The sequence below is a fragment of the Canis lupus genome, chromosome 21, assembly GCF_003254725.2.
Source record: "Canis lupus dingo isolate Sandy chromosome 21, ASM325472v2, whole genome shotgun sequence".
Classification (NCBI taxonomy): domain Eukaryota; kingdom Metazoa; phylum Chordata; class Mammalia; order Carnivora; family Canidae; genus Canis; species Canis lupus.
In genome coordinates, this window is record NC_064263.1 from 35304224 (window position 1) to 35318810 (window position 14587).

The following is a 14587-nucleotide window of genomic DNA, read 5'->3' on the forward strand; positions in this document are numbered from 1 at the left end:
AGTGGGTTCAAATCCTGCTTCTATCATGCATCAGTTCTGTGGCTTTGGACAAGCTCCTTAACTTCACTGAACCTCTATTTCCCCATAAGTGAAAGGCAGCTTTTAAAACTAATCCCAGGAAACGAACTAGGGGTGGTGGAAGGGGAGGAGGGTGAGGGGTGGGGGTGACGGGGTGGCGGGCACTGACGGGGGCACTTGACGGGATGAGCACTGGGTATTATTCTGTATGTTGGCAAATTGAACACCAATAAAAAATAAATTTATTATCAAATAAAAAAAATAAAATAAAATAAAACTAATCCCAGGGCAACTGCAACAAGTAAATTACATAATATATATGAGGCACCAGTGTCTGGTAATACTAAATAGTGGGAAATATCATTATTCCTGAGAAATAACCCTTCTTTAAAATATTCTCTAATTCAGACATATTACTGTTCATATAAGCAGATTTCACTATTACAGAAGTCTGATTAGCCAGCAATTCCACTTCCAGGAATGCAGCACAAGGAAATGCTCATAACTACAGAGAAAGATGTGTGTGTGTGTGTGTGTGTGTGTGTGTGTGTGTGTGTGTGTGTGTGTGATGAGTTACAGAATTGTTTATAATAGGGAATCCCTGGGTGGCTCAGCAGTTTGGCGCCTGCCTTCGGCCCAGACATGATCTGGAGTCCTGGGATCGAGTCCCACATCAGGCTCCTTGCACGGAGCCTACTTCTCCCTCTGCCTGTGTGTGTGTGTGTGTGTGTGTGTGTGTGTCTCTCTCTCATGAATAAATGAATAAAATCCTTTTAAAAAAGAATTGTTTATAATAGTAGGAAATGGGAAACAACCTATATATCCATCAAAAGAAGAATGGTTAAATAAATGATGATTTATCTATATAAGGACAAACTTCTCCTGTAAAGAGCTTGAGAGCAAATATTTTCAGTCTTTGTGGGCCATGCAGCCTATGTGACAATTACTCAGGGCTGCTGTTGTAGCACTAAATCAGCCGCCGACAATATGTAAAATAATAGACCTAGATATTTCTCAAAAAAACAAATAGAACTGTATTTAGAAAAATAGATGGAAGGCCACATTTGGCCTCAGTGTTTTCCAACCCCTGATTTATATATGCTGAATACTACACAGCTGTTAAAATAATAATAATAATAATAATAATAATAATAATAATAAAGTAGACCCTCATGTATTAAGACAGAAAGATAACCACAAGACCTCCTACAAGTCATAAGAAAAAGGTAAATAGCACAATAAAAATTGGAGAGAAAATACGAACAGGCAATTCATAAAAGAAAATTCAAATAGCCAGTTTGAAAAGTTGCTCAACTAATTAACTTTCCAAATGCAAACTAAAACAAGAAGATCCTAGATGCACTCATGACATCTGCAAAAATTAAAACACTGACAAAATCAAGGGTTGGTGACACTGTAAAGAAAAGAGTACTATCATACACTTTTAGAACAAATATAAAGTAAGACAATCACTTTGAAATTTTCTTTGGCAGAATCTATTCAAACTGTAAATGTGCATATCTTATGACCCATCATTTCCTCTTCTAGGTCTATACCCCAGAGAATCATGTTCACATGTGTTCAAAAAGATTGAATAAGAAAACTGACTGAAGCATTATAATAGCAAGAAAATGAAAATGACCAAAGATCCCCAATAATGGAATGGACAACTATAATCCAAAATATTCATGTGGCAAAGTACAATTCAGCAGTTAAGAGGTGTAAACTCAATCTATATTCATAGATACTTCTCAGAAATATGATACCAACTTTCAGAACAATCCTTACAGTATGACACAATGTAGGTAAGAATATGGACACAATTAAAAAAAAAGAATATGGACACAAACTACAAATCATACACTTGTTACAGGAAATGTACATGTGTATAAAGGTATTTATTTATTTTTATTTAAGTTTAATTTAGTTAACATATAGTGTATTATTAGCTTCAGGAGTAGAATATAGTGATTCATTATTTGCATTTAACACCCAGTGCTCATCACAACAAGTGCCATCCTTAATGCCCCTCACCCAATTATCCCGTCCCCCCACCCACCTTTCCTCCAGAAACCTTCAGGTTGTTCCCTATAGTTAAGTCTCTTATGGTTTGCCTCCCTCTCTGTTTTCATCTTATTTTATTTTTCCTTCCTTTCCCCTTGTTCATGTGTTGTTTCTTAAATTCCACATATGAGTGAAATTATATGGTATTTGTCTTTCTCTGACTTATTTCCCTTAGCATACTACCCTCTAGTTCCATCCACATTGTTGCAAATGGCAAGATTTTATTCTCTTTGACGGGTAATATTTTATTTTATATATATATATATATGCACTCATGACATCTGCAAAAATTAAAACACTGCTGAAATCAAGGGTTGGTGATACTGTAGAGAAAAGAGTATTATCATACACTAATACTATATATATGTATATGTATATATATATATATATCAAATCCATATATAATCACATCTTTATTTATCTGCCAGTGGACATCTTGGCTCTTTCCATATTTCGGCTAATGTGGACCTTGCTTCTATAAAGATTGGAGTATTTAAAGAAAGATCTGGAAGGTTATGCAGTAAACGAAAACAATAGTTATCTTGAGACATAGGAGAGAAGATGAGAATTAGAAGTGGTGGCCCAAGGAGACTTTAGATTTAACCATAATGTTTTACTTTTTAAAAATGAAATAACTATGTAATATCTCATAATTGAAATAAATATTTTTAAAATTTTCATGATATATTAAATGAATAGCCAAGTTACAAAACCATATATATTGAATGATGGTATTTTACTTTTAAATTTTTACATCTTGTTTTTGTGTGTGTTTGTGTCTGTCTGTCTGTCTGTCTGTCTGGAAGGGTGATTACCACATAGTTAACAGGATTTTTTTTTAAGATTTTACTTATTCATTCATGAGAGACACAGAGAGAGAAAGGCAGAGACACAGGCAGAGGGAGAAGCAGGCTTCATGCAGGAAGCCTGATGTGGGACTCGATCCCGGGTCTCCAGGATCACGCCCTGGGCCCAAAGCGGCACAACTGCTGAGCCACCCGGGCTGCCCAGTTAACAGGATTATACAGTAGTGGAAAGGGAATTAGAGCCTCGGAAAGAATAATATATTAGTCTGCTCAGGCTGTCATAACAAAATACCACCAATTAAGTGGCTTAAACAACAGAGATTTATTTCTCACAGTTCTGGTGGCTATAAATTCTAAGATCCAGGTATTTACATATTTGATATCTGGTAAGGGCTCTCTTCCTGGCTTATAGATGGCCACCTCCTTGCTGTGTCCTCACATAGCCTTTTGCTCCTCCCTGTTTCCCAGGGAGGAAGAAGAGAAGGGGGAGGATCAAGGGGAGTAAGCCCTAAGAACTCTAATCCTATCTGATCAGGAGTCCACCCTTATGACCTCATTTTAACCTTAATTAACCTTGGAGGCCCATTTCCAAATACAGCTACACTGGGATTTGGGGCTTCAACATAGGAATTTTGAGGCAACACAAACATTCAGTTCATAAGATATACTTTCCTCTGTTGATGAGAAAGTATGGTGTGGAAACCATGCCGCAGTTGGAGTTGGCTAGATTCTAACCCTACCTGTGCCACTTCAGAGCAGCATGGCCATGTGAAAGTCAACCTCTGTTTCTTCATCTGAAAAGTTAGGATAATATTGTTGTTTAATATGGTACTTACTGTGTCTCAGGTATCCCTGGCATATATGTATGTATGTGTGCGTGTGTGTATATATATATATGCATATATATACATATACATATATACACACATATACAACGTATACAAATATACATATATACATATATGTATATACACACACACACACACACACACACACATATATATTCCTCAGTTCAACCTGTGAGGTAGGATCATATTCCCATTTTAGAGATGAGAAAACTGAGGTGCAAAGAAGTTCAGTGACTTGCCTAAGTCCTAATGCTAGAATGTGATAGACCTGGTTCCAGAGATGACAGTCTTAAGTCATAACTAGCCCTCTAAATGTAAGTTTTTGTTATTTTCACTTTAAATAATACATATAAATATGTATTTCTATAATCCTTGAATTTTATAACTTAGAATATATGTGTGTATACGTGTATATATATACACATATATGTATGTATATGTGTATGTGTGTATATATGTAGTCTTAGTTTCTTATTGCTGCCAACAAAGTCATGCTTAAGACAATAAAAATGTATTTTTAACAGTTACAGAGGTCAGAAGTCTAAAACCAAGATGGTGCCAGGGCTATATTCCTCTTGGAGGCTTCAGAGAAAAACCTGTTTCCTTGCCCCTTCTGGCTCCTAGAGGCTACCTATAGTCCTGACTCATGCTGTCTTTCTGAATCTTCAAAGTGCATCATTCCCACCTCTGGCTACATCACCACATCTCCTTTTTCTAACTCTGACTCCTTCTACACCCTTCTCACAAGGACTTCATCCTTATGTTGAGCCCACCCAGATAAATTCAAGGTACTCCCCCTATCTCAAGATCTTTAAATTAATCATATCTGCAAAAGACTTTTTGCTATAAAAGGTAAACATATTCACAGCTTCTTGGGATGAGGATATCGTCATCTTTAGAGGCCATATATTAGACAGAATGTACATATACACATCTATCAATATAGTTTAATAGAGGAAATTTGACACTTTAACCACATGTTAAACATACATAAAGTATACTGATTAATAGCACATTTGCCTTCACAGCACGTTAGACACAAATTATATTTCCATTTATATTTTTTTTAATGCAAGAAATGAGCTAAGGACAAGGAAATCTGGCTGAGCCTCCTATTCAGGAGATGAGGGCCCCAGGAGGTCAGGTCTCATGTTTGCCACAGTTGAGGAATCACTGATCTAGTCCAGCACAGCAGGTTAGAAAAAAAGTGGTGACTAACTGGACACACAAGTGTTCTGAGCCCCAGAGCATTGAAGATACTTGCTTTGGGACAGCAGGACAACTTGAAGAGCCCACCTCCAGCAGTGGGTCAGAAAGATCCAGACAGAATCAAAGGGCCACTTGTCTCAACTGGTCCCAGGGTCTGAATCAGTTTTGATACAGCTCTCTGACACCTCCTTGCTCAGGCTTTGACAATGTCTCCTAAAATAGCTTCACTCTAACCAACCTAAGCGCTAAACCTTCTGCTCCAGGAAAGAAGAGAGCTTTGTGGTTTCCTTGAAAAATCCTTGCATCTGGTGTTCAGCTCTAAGAGCCTCAGTGCTACCACTAAGTTGATTCTGTTTCTTCTTGAAAAGACTCCCCACAGGGATCCCTGAGTGGCGCAGCGGTTTAGCGCCTGCCTTTGGCCCAGGGTGCGATCCTGGAGACCCAGGATCGAATCCCACATCAGGCTCCCGGTGCATGGAGCCTGCTTCTCCCTCTGCCTATGTCTCTGCCTCTCTCTCTCTGTGATGACTATCATAAATAAATAAAATTTAAAAAAAAAAAAAAGACTCCCCACACAATTCCATGCATTTTAATTTCCAATCGGCAATGCTTTGTCACGGTAACCACAGTGCCGCTGAGTCTCAGCAGCTGCTGTATGGATCTTCAATGATCTCCTGGCCGAGTCTGTTTCAAGGGACCATCTGTAGTTCTGAGTTACACACACTTCCCCCCAACCCCACAGGGCAGCTAGTCTGACCAACCTCCCGTCATGTGTGAGCCCCACCAGGATGTTCCTTTGCTTTGACTTTGGTCTGTGCTAGACCCTTTCCCAGTAGTTAGATATAAATATGGTAGCTTGGTAGATATGGTCAACTCTCAAACTATCACTCGCTGCACTCACAGGTGAATCTAGACCACGATAGGAAGGCATGAGGGGAAGGTCAGAGGTCAGAGGATCTGGTCTCTCTGCATGCCCTACTACTGCCAATTGGTCAAGGGAAAGGCAGGTTACCTCCAAGTGTCATATGAAGAGTAACAGATTGATACAATGTCCCTGTCACTAACCCTGTCACATCTTATGTAAGCCACTCCTACTCACTTATCAGAGTCTGAGTGTCCTTTATCAGATCAGTTTATGGGTCAACTAACATCTCTGATAACAGCCCATGACACTATCATTTGCATTTATTTCAGATCATCATTAAGATTTCTTCCAGCTCAAAAAAATCTACATTTTATTGAGGTAGCTCTAAATTATATATGGAAAAAAATAAACTTAGACCATGATTTTTTAATGAAATTATTCAAAATTAAAAGTTTTTACAACTTAAGATTGATCAAGAAGAATGTGATTGTTTAAATATGTCTTCCATTCCTTCATTCTTACACACAACTTTGAAATCGGTGTTAAAAACTGACACATGGTGTCTTCTACTGTAGTCAACTTGGAATCCTGTCTTATAAGACATACACACCTCTTGACACCATGGGCCATATGGCTGAGGGTTTTTCCCCCATATTTTTTTTTTACCACCAACCAATATGGAACCTTTATTTTTAAGGTAATTTCTGTACATCTGGAGCATGAGAGTAATCCTTTTACAAATGGAACTGATTACTAGAATAAACGATGACAAAACCAAACTGGAATTTGATGTGAATCCAGAGGAGTTTAAGCTTCAAATCCAGCCAAGAAGTTTGTGTTACAATCTCTTTCAGCTTAGCATCTGATTGTTCTGAGATCTTTCCATCGGTCCTTATATTGCCTAAGAGGGCTTGGTGATAACATGAGCCAAAAAATCATGCTCAAACTTTGTGATCTTGCTGGACTCCAAATTATCAAGATATCCTTTGACACCAGCATAAATAACAGCCACTTGTTCTTCAACAGCCATGGAAGAACACTGTCCTTGCTTCAGCAACCCAGTCAGTCGCACGCCGTGACTCAAGGGTTGTTGACACCATCAAGGTCAGAACTGAACTGGGCAAAAGCAGCAACTTCACGATACTGAGCCAATCCCAGCTTCATGGTACCTGCCACCTGCTTCATGGCACTCGTTTGGGCAACAGATCCAATACAGGACACAGACAAACCGACATTAATAGCAGGGTGGATACCTTTGTAGAACAATTCTGTTTACAAGATCTGTCCATCAGTGATGGAAATGACATTTGTTGGAATGTAAGCAGACACATCACCAGCTTGCGTTTCTGACTGCTAAAGCAGTCAAGGAGCCACCACCAAAAGAATTGTTCATTTTGGCTGCTCTCTAGCAGACGGGAGTGTAGGTAAAACACATCATCAGGATAGGCCTCACGACCAGGGGCCCGGAGGAGCAGCAGAGACACCTGACGATAAGCAACAGCCTGTTTGGATAAGTCATCATAGATGATCAAAGCATGTTTGCTGTTATCTCTAAAATATTCTCCCTAAAATCAAAATGAGAAAGGAGAGATCACTACCAACACCAAGGAAATACAAACGATTTTAAAAACATATTATGAACAGCTATACGCCAATAAATTAGGCAATCTAGAAGAAATGGACACATTCCTGGAAAGCCACAAACTACCAAAACTGGAACAGGAAGAAATAGAAAACCTGAACAGGCCAATAACCAGGGAGGAAATTGAAGCAGTCATCAAAAACCTCCCAAGACACGAGTCCAGGGCCAGATGGCTTCCCAGGGGGATTCTATCAAACGTTTAAAGAAGAAATCATACCTATTCTACTAAAGCTGTTTGGAAAGATAGAAAGAGATGGAGTACTTCCAAATTCGTTCTATGAGACCAGCATCACCTTAATTCCAAAACCAGACAAAGACCCCACCAAAAAGGAGAATTACAGACCAATATCCCTGATGAACATGGATGCAAAAATTCTCAACAAGATACTAGCCAATAGGATCCAACAGTACATTAAGAAAATTATTCACCAAGACCAAGTAGGATTTATCCCCGGGACACAAGGCTGGTTCAACACTCGTAAAACAATCAATGTGATTCATCATATCAGCAAGAGAAAAACCAAGAACCATATGATCCTCTCATTAGATGCAGAGAAAGCATTTGACAAAATACAGCATCCATTCCTGATCAAAACTCTTCAGAGTGTAGGGATAGAGGGAACTTTCCTCGACATCTTAAAAGCCATCTATGAAAAGCCCACAGCAAATATCATTCTCAATGGGGAAGCACTGGGAGCCTTTCCCCTAAGATCAGGAACAAGACAGGGATGTCCACTCTCACCACTGCTATTCAACATAGTACTGGAAGTCCTAGCCTCAGCAATCAGGCAACAAAAATACATTAAAGGCATTCAAATTAGCAAAGAAGAAGTCAAACTCTCCCTCTTCGCCGATGACATGATACTCTACATAGAAAACCCAAAAGCCTCCACCCCAAGATTGCTAGAACTCATACAGCAATTTGGTAGCATGGCAGGATACAAAATCAATGCCCAGAAATCAATGGCATTTCTATACACTAACAATGAGACTGAAGAAAGAGAAATTAAGGAGTCAATCCCATTTACAATTGCACCCAAAAGCATAAGATACCTAGGAATAAACCTCACCAAGAGGTAAAGGATCTATACCCTAAAAACTATACAACACTTCTGAAAGAAATTGAGGAAGACACAAAGAGATGGAAGAATATTCCATGCTCATGGATTGGCAGAATCAATATTGTGAAAATGTCAATGTTACCCAGGGCAATGTACACGTTTAATGCAATCTCTATCAAAATACCATGGACTTTCTTCAGAGAGTTAGAACAAATTATTTTAAGATTTGTGTGGAATCAGAAAAGACCCCGAATAGCCAGGGGAATTTTAAAAAAGAAAACCATAGCTGGGGGCATCACAATGCCAGATTTCAGGTTGTACTACAAAGCTGTGGTCATCAAGACAGTGTGGTACTGGCACAAAAACAGACACATAGATCAATGGAGCCGAATAGAGAACCCAGAAGTGGACCCTGAACTTTATGGTCAACTAATATTCGATAAAGGAGGAAAGACTATCCACTGGAAGAAAGACAGTCTCTTCAATAAATGGTGCTGGGAAAATTGGACAGCCACATGCAGAAGAATGAAACTAGACCACTCTCTTACACCATACACAAAGATAAACTCAAAATGGATGAAAGATCTAAATGTGAGACAAGATTCCATCAAAATCCTAGAGGAGAACACAGGCAACACCCTTTTTGAACTCGGCCACAGTAACTTCTTGCAAGATACATCCACGAAGGCAAAAGAAACAAAAGCAAAAATGAACTATTGGGACTTCATCAAGATAAGAAGCTTTTGCACAGCAAAGGATACAGTCAACAAAACTAAAAGACAACCTACAGAATGGGAGAAGATATTTGCAAATGACGTATCAGATAAAGGGCTAGTTTCCAAGATCTATAAAGAACTTATTTTTTTTAATTTTTATTTATTTATGATAGTCACACAGAGAGAGAGAGAGGCAGAGACATAGGCAGAGGGAGAAGCAGGCTCCATGCATCAGGAACCCGATATGGGACTCGATCCTGGGCCTCCAGGATCGCGCCCTGGGCCAAAGGCAGGCGCCAAACCGCTGCGCCACCCAGGGATCCCCTCTATAAAAAACTTATTCAACTCAACAGCAAAGAAACAAACAATCCAATCATGAAATGGGCAAAAGACATGAAGAGAAATCTCACAGAGGAAGACATAGACATGGCCAACATGCACATGAGAAAATGCTCCGCATCACTTGCCATCAGGGAAATACAAATCAAAACCACAATGAGATACCACCTCACGCCAGTGAGAATGGGGAAAATTAACAAGGCAGGAAACCACAATTGTTGGAGAGGATGCGGAGAAAGGGGAACCCTCTTACACTGTTGGTGGGAATGTGAACTGGTGCAGCCACTCTGGAAAACTGTGTGGAGGTTCCTCAAAGAGTTAAAAATAGACCTGCCCTATGACCCAGCAATTGCACTGTTGGGGATTTACCCCAAAGATTCAGATGCAATGAAACGCCGGGATACCTGCGCCCCGATGTTTATAGCAGCAATGTCCACAATGCCAAACTGTGGAAGGAGCCTCGGTGTCCATCAAAAGATGAATGGATAAAGAAGATGTGGTTTATGTATACAATGGAATATTACTCAGCCATTAGAAATGACAAATACCCACCATTTGCTTCAACGTGGATGGAACTGGAGGGTATTATGCTGAGTGAAATGAGTCAATGGGAGAAGGCCAAACAGTGTATGTTCTCATTCATTTGGAGAATATAAATAATAGTGAAAGGGAATAGAAGGGAAGGGAGAAGAAATGGGTAGGAAATATCAGAAAGGGAGACAGAACATAAAGACTCCTAACTCTGGGAAACAAACTAGGGGTGGTGGAAGGGGAGGAGGGCAGGGGGTGGGGGTGAATGGGTGACAGGCACTGAGGGGGACACTTGACGGGATGAGCACTGGGTGTTATTCTGTATGTTGGTAAATTGAACACCAATAAAAAAATTAATTTATTAAAAAAATATTCTCCCATAGAACATCCAGAGCAAGGAGCCAGGTAGTTAAGTGGAGCAGCATCAGAAGCAGTAGCTGACACCACAATGGTGTACTTCATGGCATCTGCATCTGTAAGCCTCTTCGCCAACTGGGCAACAGTAGACCTCTTCTGACCAATAACAACGTAGATACAGTATAACTTCTTCTTTTCATCAGTTCCATCATTGAGATGTTTCTGATTAATGATTGTGTCAATAGCAATTGATGTTTTGCCAGTTTGCCAGTCACTGATAATCAGCTCACGCTGACCACGACCAATTGGCACCAAGCTATCCACAGCCTTAATGCCAGTCTTCATTGGTTCACGCACAGAGATTGGAGGAATGATCCCAGGGCCTTTCAGGCCAACTCGCCTATGGGTCTTGGAACCAATGGGACCCTTTCCATCAATGGCATTACCAAGGGCATCTACAACATGGCCCAGTAGCTCCTTGCCAACTGGAACGTCCACAGTGGCTTCTGTTCTTTTCACAATATCTCCTTCCTTAATTAGTTTATCATTTCCAAACACAACAACACCAACCTTGTCAGGTCCCAAGTTCAGAGACATACCCTTTAAGCCTGAAGAAAAAAAAAATAAGCCTGAAGAAAACACTACCATTTCTTTGGCCTGACCATTTCATGTACATGGGCAATACCATCACTGCTGTTTAGGACATGCCCAGTCTCTCCAAGGTCAACAGAGGTATCAGCTCCACGAATACGCTCTTCAAAGACAGAGGACACTTGGGCAGTGCCAGTCTTCTGAAGATGAGTGTCAGAGGCATGGAGGTTCCTTGCAGCAATGAAGGATGATCTCAAAGCCTTTTTGGAGACCAGCCCAGCCCACCGAGGGAGGATACAGGCCACAACCCGGGTGACGCGCTCAGACAGCATCTCTGCAGTTTCTCTCGGGTGGTTCCTCTGCAGCCACAGCCTCCAGACTGACTGGGCTTCCTCCATATTTTAAATATGACTTATGTCTACCAAATGTAGCAGAGATCACATGGCTAAGACAGCACAGAAAAGAAAAGGGAGGACTGTGCACTGAGTAATACTGAGCCTATTATGTATCAGGTATTGTAACAGACATTTTCTGTGAGACAGATGTTGCCCCTAAATTTCAAATGAGGAAACACATTCAGAAATGTTACATAAGTGACCTATGTCACACTGCTAATTATGTAGATGTTGGGATTCATAATCTGTCACTAAATTCCATGCTAATGTTTCTATACCGTGCTGCCTCTCCAGCATGTTAAAGCAGGCTAAGTTTTCAAACAACCACAGAGAAGAAGGTGTTGGACGTGGCCATAAAATCTGCAAGTGAGCAATATAAAAGATTATGACAAAGTTAGTTAATCACAAGCCTGAGCTTCAGTTCTCTCAACATTTCACTAGGTATTTATGAATGTATTACTCCAGAGAAAGACTCTATACTTGTAAGTATATTCTTGGAATGTGTGTGGAAACCAAGTCAAGATTCCATTTCTTCCTCCCAAATGCCCTAAGGTTTTTTGGGTTTTTTTTTTTTTTGCCCTAAGGTCTTTAATGCCTCCCATTATTTTGTTTCTTATTTTCTATCCCTTTCTCTCATAAAATTCAGAATTGACTCTATATCAGGGTTTCTTCACCTTGGCACAGGCTCACCCTATGCCTTTCAGAGTCCTGATAGTTTGGAGGATAGAGGTATCACAGGGGCCAGTGAGAATGAGCTTGGCAATGACTCATGATTAGGTGGTATCATCTCCAACGAGTACCAGGCAGTAGGACAGGATGGGTTTCTGTGTCTTATTGGTCATGGATACATTTCATGGCATCCTCCACTTGTACCACTGCCATCACAGAACTTACAGGATTACAAAGAACTCAGTATTACAAAGAACGGCCCTACTCTCTTTTCTACACTGCTATGTCTTTGACCCTGTCAAAAATTGTTACATTTGATGAATATAGAGCATATTTTAAAAGAAAAAGAAAAAAACCTCATTCAAATAGCTAATAGTGTCAAGAGACATGCCATCTCTCACACGATAGGAATTCAGAATTGACTCTAGATCAAGGTTTCTTCACCTTGACACTATTGACATTTTGAACAGATGATTCTCAGTAAGAATTACAAAGTGGGTGGTCTGTATCCCCCAACCCCAACCCTCCTCCTCTAGCTAAGTTCTACTCATCTTTCAGGTTCCTGCTTAAACATCATTTTCTCTGAGTAGTCTTCCCAGCCTTCCTGCACTCTAGTTGACATATCCCCTCCAATTGGCTTCCAAGGCACTCTGAGCTTTCCCCACTGAATACCGTTGTAATGGTCCATTTATTTAGAGGATGAGGCAGAGAATTCGCATAAAACTCTATTTTATCTAATTCCTCATTCATTGTTTTTCTCCTCCTACAGCATCTTTGCTAAACTGTTATCAAATCTCTACCTTCACATCTTCAGTAATGAACCCACTATGTTTTAAGACCTTCATCTTATTGCTGAAGAGGTAAAAGTGTGTCCGAATAGTAAATCCCAATCTTTCTTCTTATAATTTTCTCTTGGCCCTGGCTTTACCTCTAGGGGCCACTTTCAGAATAACAGGTAGACGTAGCAACTTAGAATTGTTCAACATTCTCAACCCAAACAGACCTCTGCCAACCACCCAATCTTTCCTGCTTTCATATCTCCTTGACTGGTCAGCCGTGTACTTTCAGAGAATACAGAGTCTTGCTTTCTGAATGAGAGATGTGTGATAAGAAAAGCAAACCACAAAAAAGAAGGAAAGAAAGAAAGAAAGGAGAAAAAATGAGTGGGAAATATCAGAAAGGGAGACAAAACATGAGAGACTCCTAACTCTGGGAAACAAACTAGGGCTGGTGGAAGTGGAGGTGGGTGGGGGGTGGGGGTGACTGAGTGACGGGCACTGAGGGGGGCACTTGACGGGATGAGCACTGGGTGTTATTCTATATGTTGGCAAATTGAACACCAATAAAAAATAAATTTATAAAAAATAATAATAAATAAATAAACCTCACCCACAATAGAAACAAAAAGAAAAAGAAAGAAGGAAAGAAAAGAAAGAAAAGAAAAGAATAAAAAAGAAAAGAAAAGAAAAGAAAAGAAAAGAAAAGAAAAGAAAAGAAAAAAGAAAAGAAAAAGAAAACCACAGGAAGGATACATAAGTCTCTTCCAGGCCCTGCCTAGAAAATTAAGGTCTAGGTCCCAGGGATACTCAGGAGCAAAGTATCAACTATGCAACATCTGGAATCAGCAGCCCCTCTCCTCCTACACAGGGTTTTGTGAATGCTCTTGAGATACCAAGTAGAGGCAAACCCTGCATATACGTTGGGAAGTCCAGATGTATATACCAAGCCTCAAACCTGGTCATTTACCCAACATGGGTGTCACAGCCTGAATGTGTCCCCCTCCAAATTCACAGGTCGAATGCCAACCCCCCAACATGATGTCAATTGGAAATGGAGCCTTTGGGAGGTAACTAGGGCTAACGTAGGTTGTGAATGTGGAGCCTTCCTGAGGGGAATAGTGGCTTTATAAGGAGAGGAAGAGGAGCGAGATCTAAATATGCTTACACTGAGGAAAGGCTGTGTGTGGACATAGTGAGAAGATGGGCACCTGTGAGCCAGGACAAGAGCTCTCACCAAGAACCAAACTGACCAGCACCTTGATCATGGACTTCCCAGCCTCCAAAACTATGAGAAATAAATTTCTGTTGTGTAAGTCACCCAGAGTCCGGTATCTTGTTATGGCAGCCTGAGCAGACTACTATAGCAGGCAACCCAGAAAGAGGTTCACACACTCATCGAGGAAAGTGAGCAGCAAAGTGCTTGCCTCAGCTTTCTCACCTCCAGGCTCTCCCCTCGCTCAGGCTACCAGCAGCCCTCCCTCACACACCAGGCTGCTCAAGGAAACACGTTTCTCTCCCCAGAGGGTGGTTCCCCGGGTACCATGCCAGGCTCTTCACTCTCCCCAAAGCCAACTTCAGGCCTCCCAGCACCTGCACCCCAGATGGTCCCACCATTTCTCAGAAAGGAGCAGTTACATTTGTATCTAGCCAGCACCACTAATTAACTGTGATTTCAGGGTCTCTCATGGAAGAGAAGC

At 40.6% G+C, this 14587-nt stretch overlaps 1 pseudogene; it reads right to left on the minus strand.

Annotated features, from left to right (window-relative positions):
• Positions 1–6617: 6617 nt before the first annotated feature.
• Positions 6618–11379, minus strand: LOC112667962 (ATP synthase subunit alpha, mitochondrial-like; annotated as a pseudogene).
• Positions 11380–14587: the final 3208 nt, after the last annotated feature.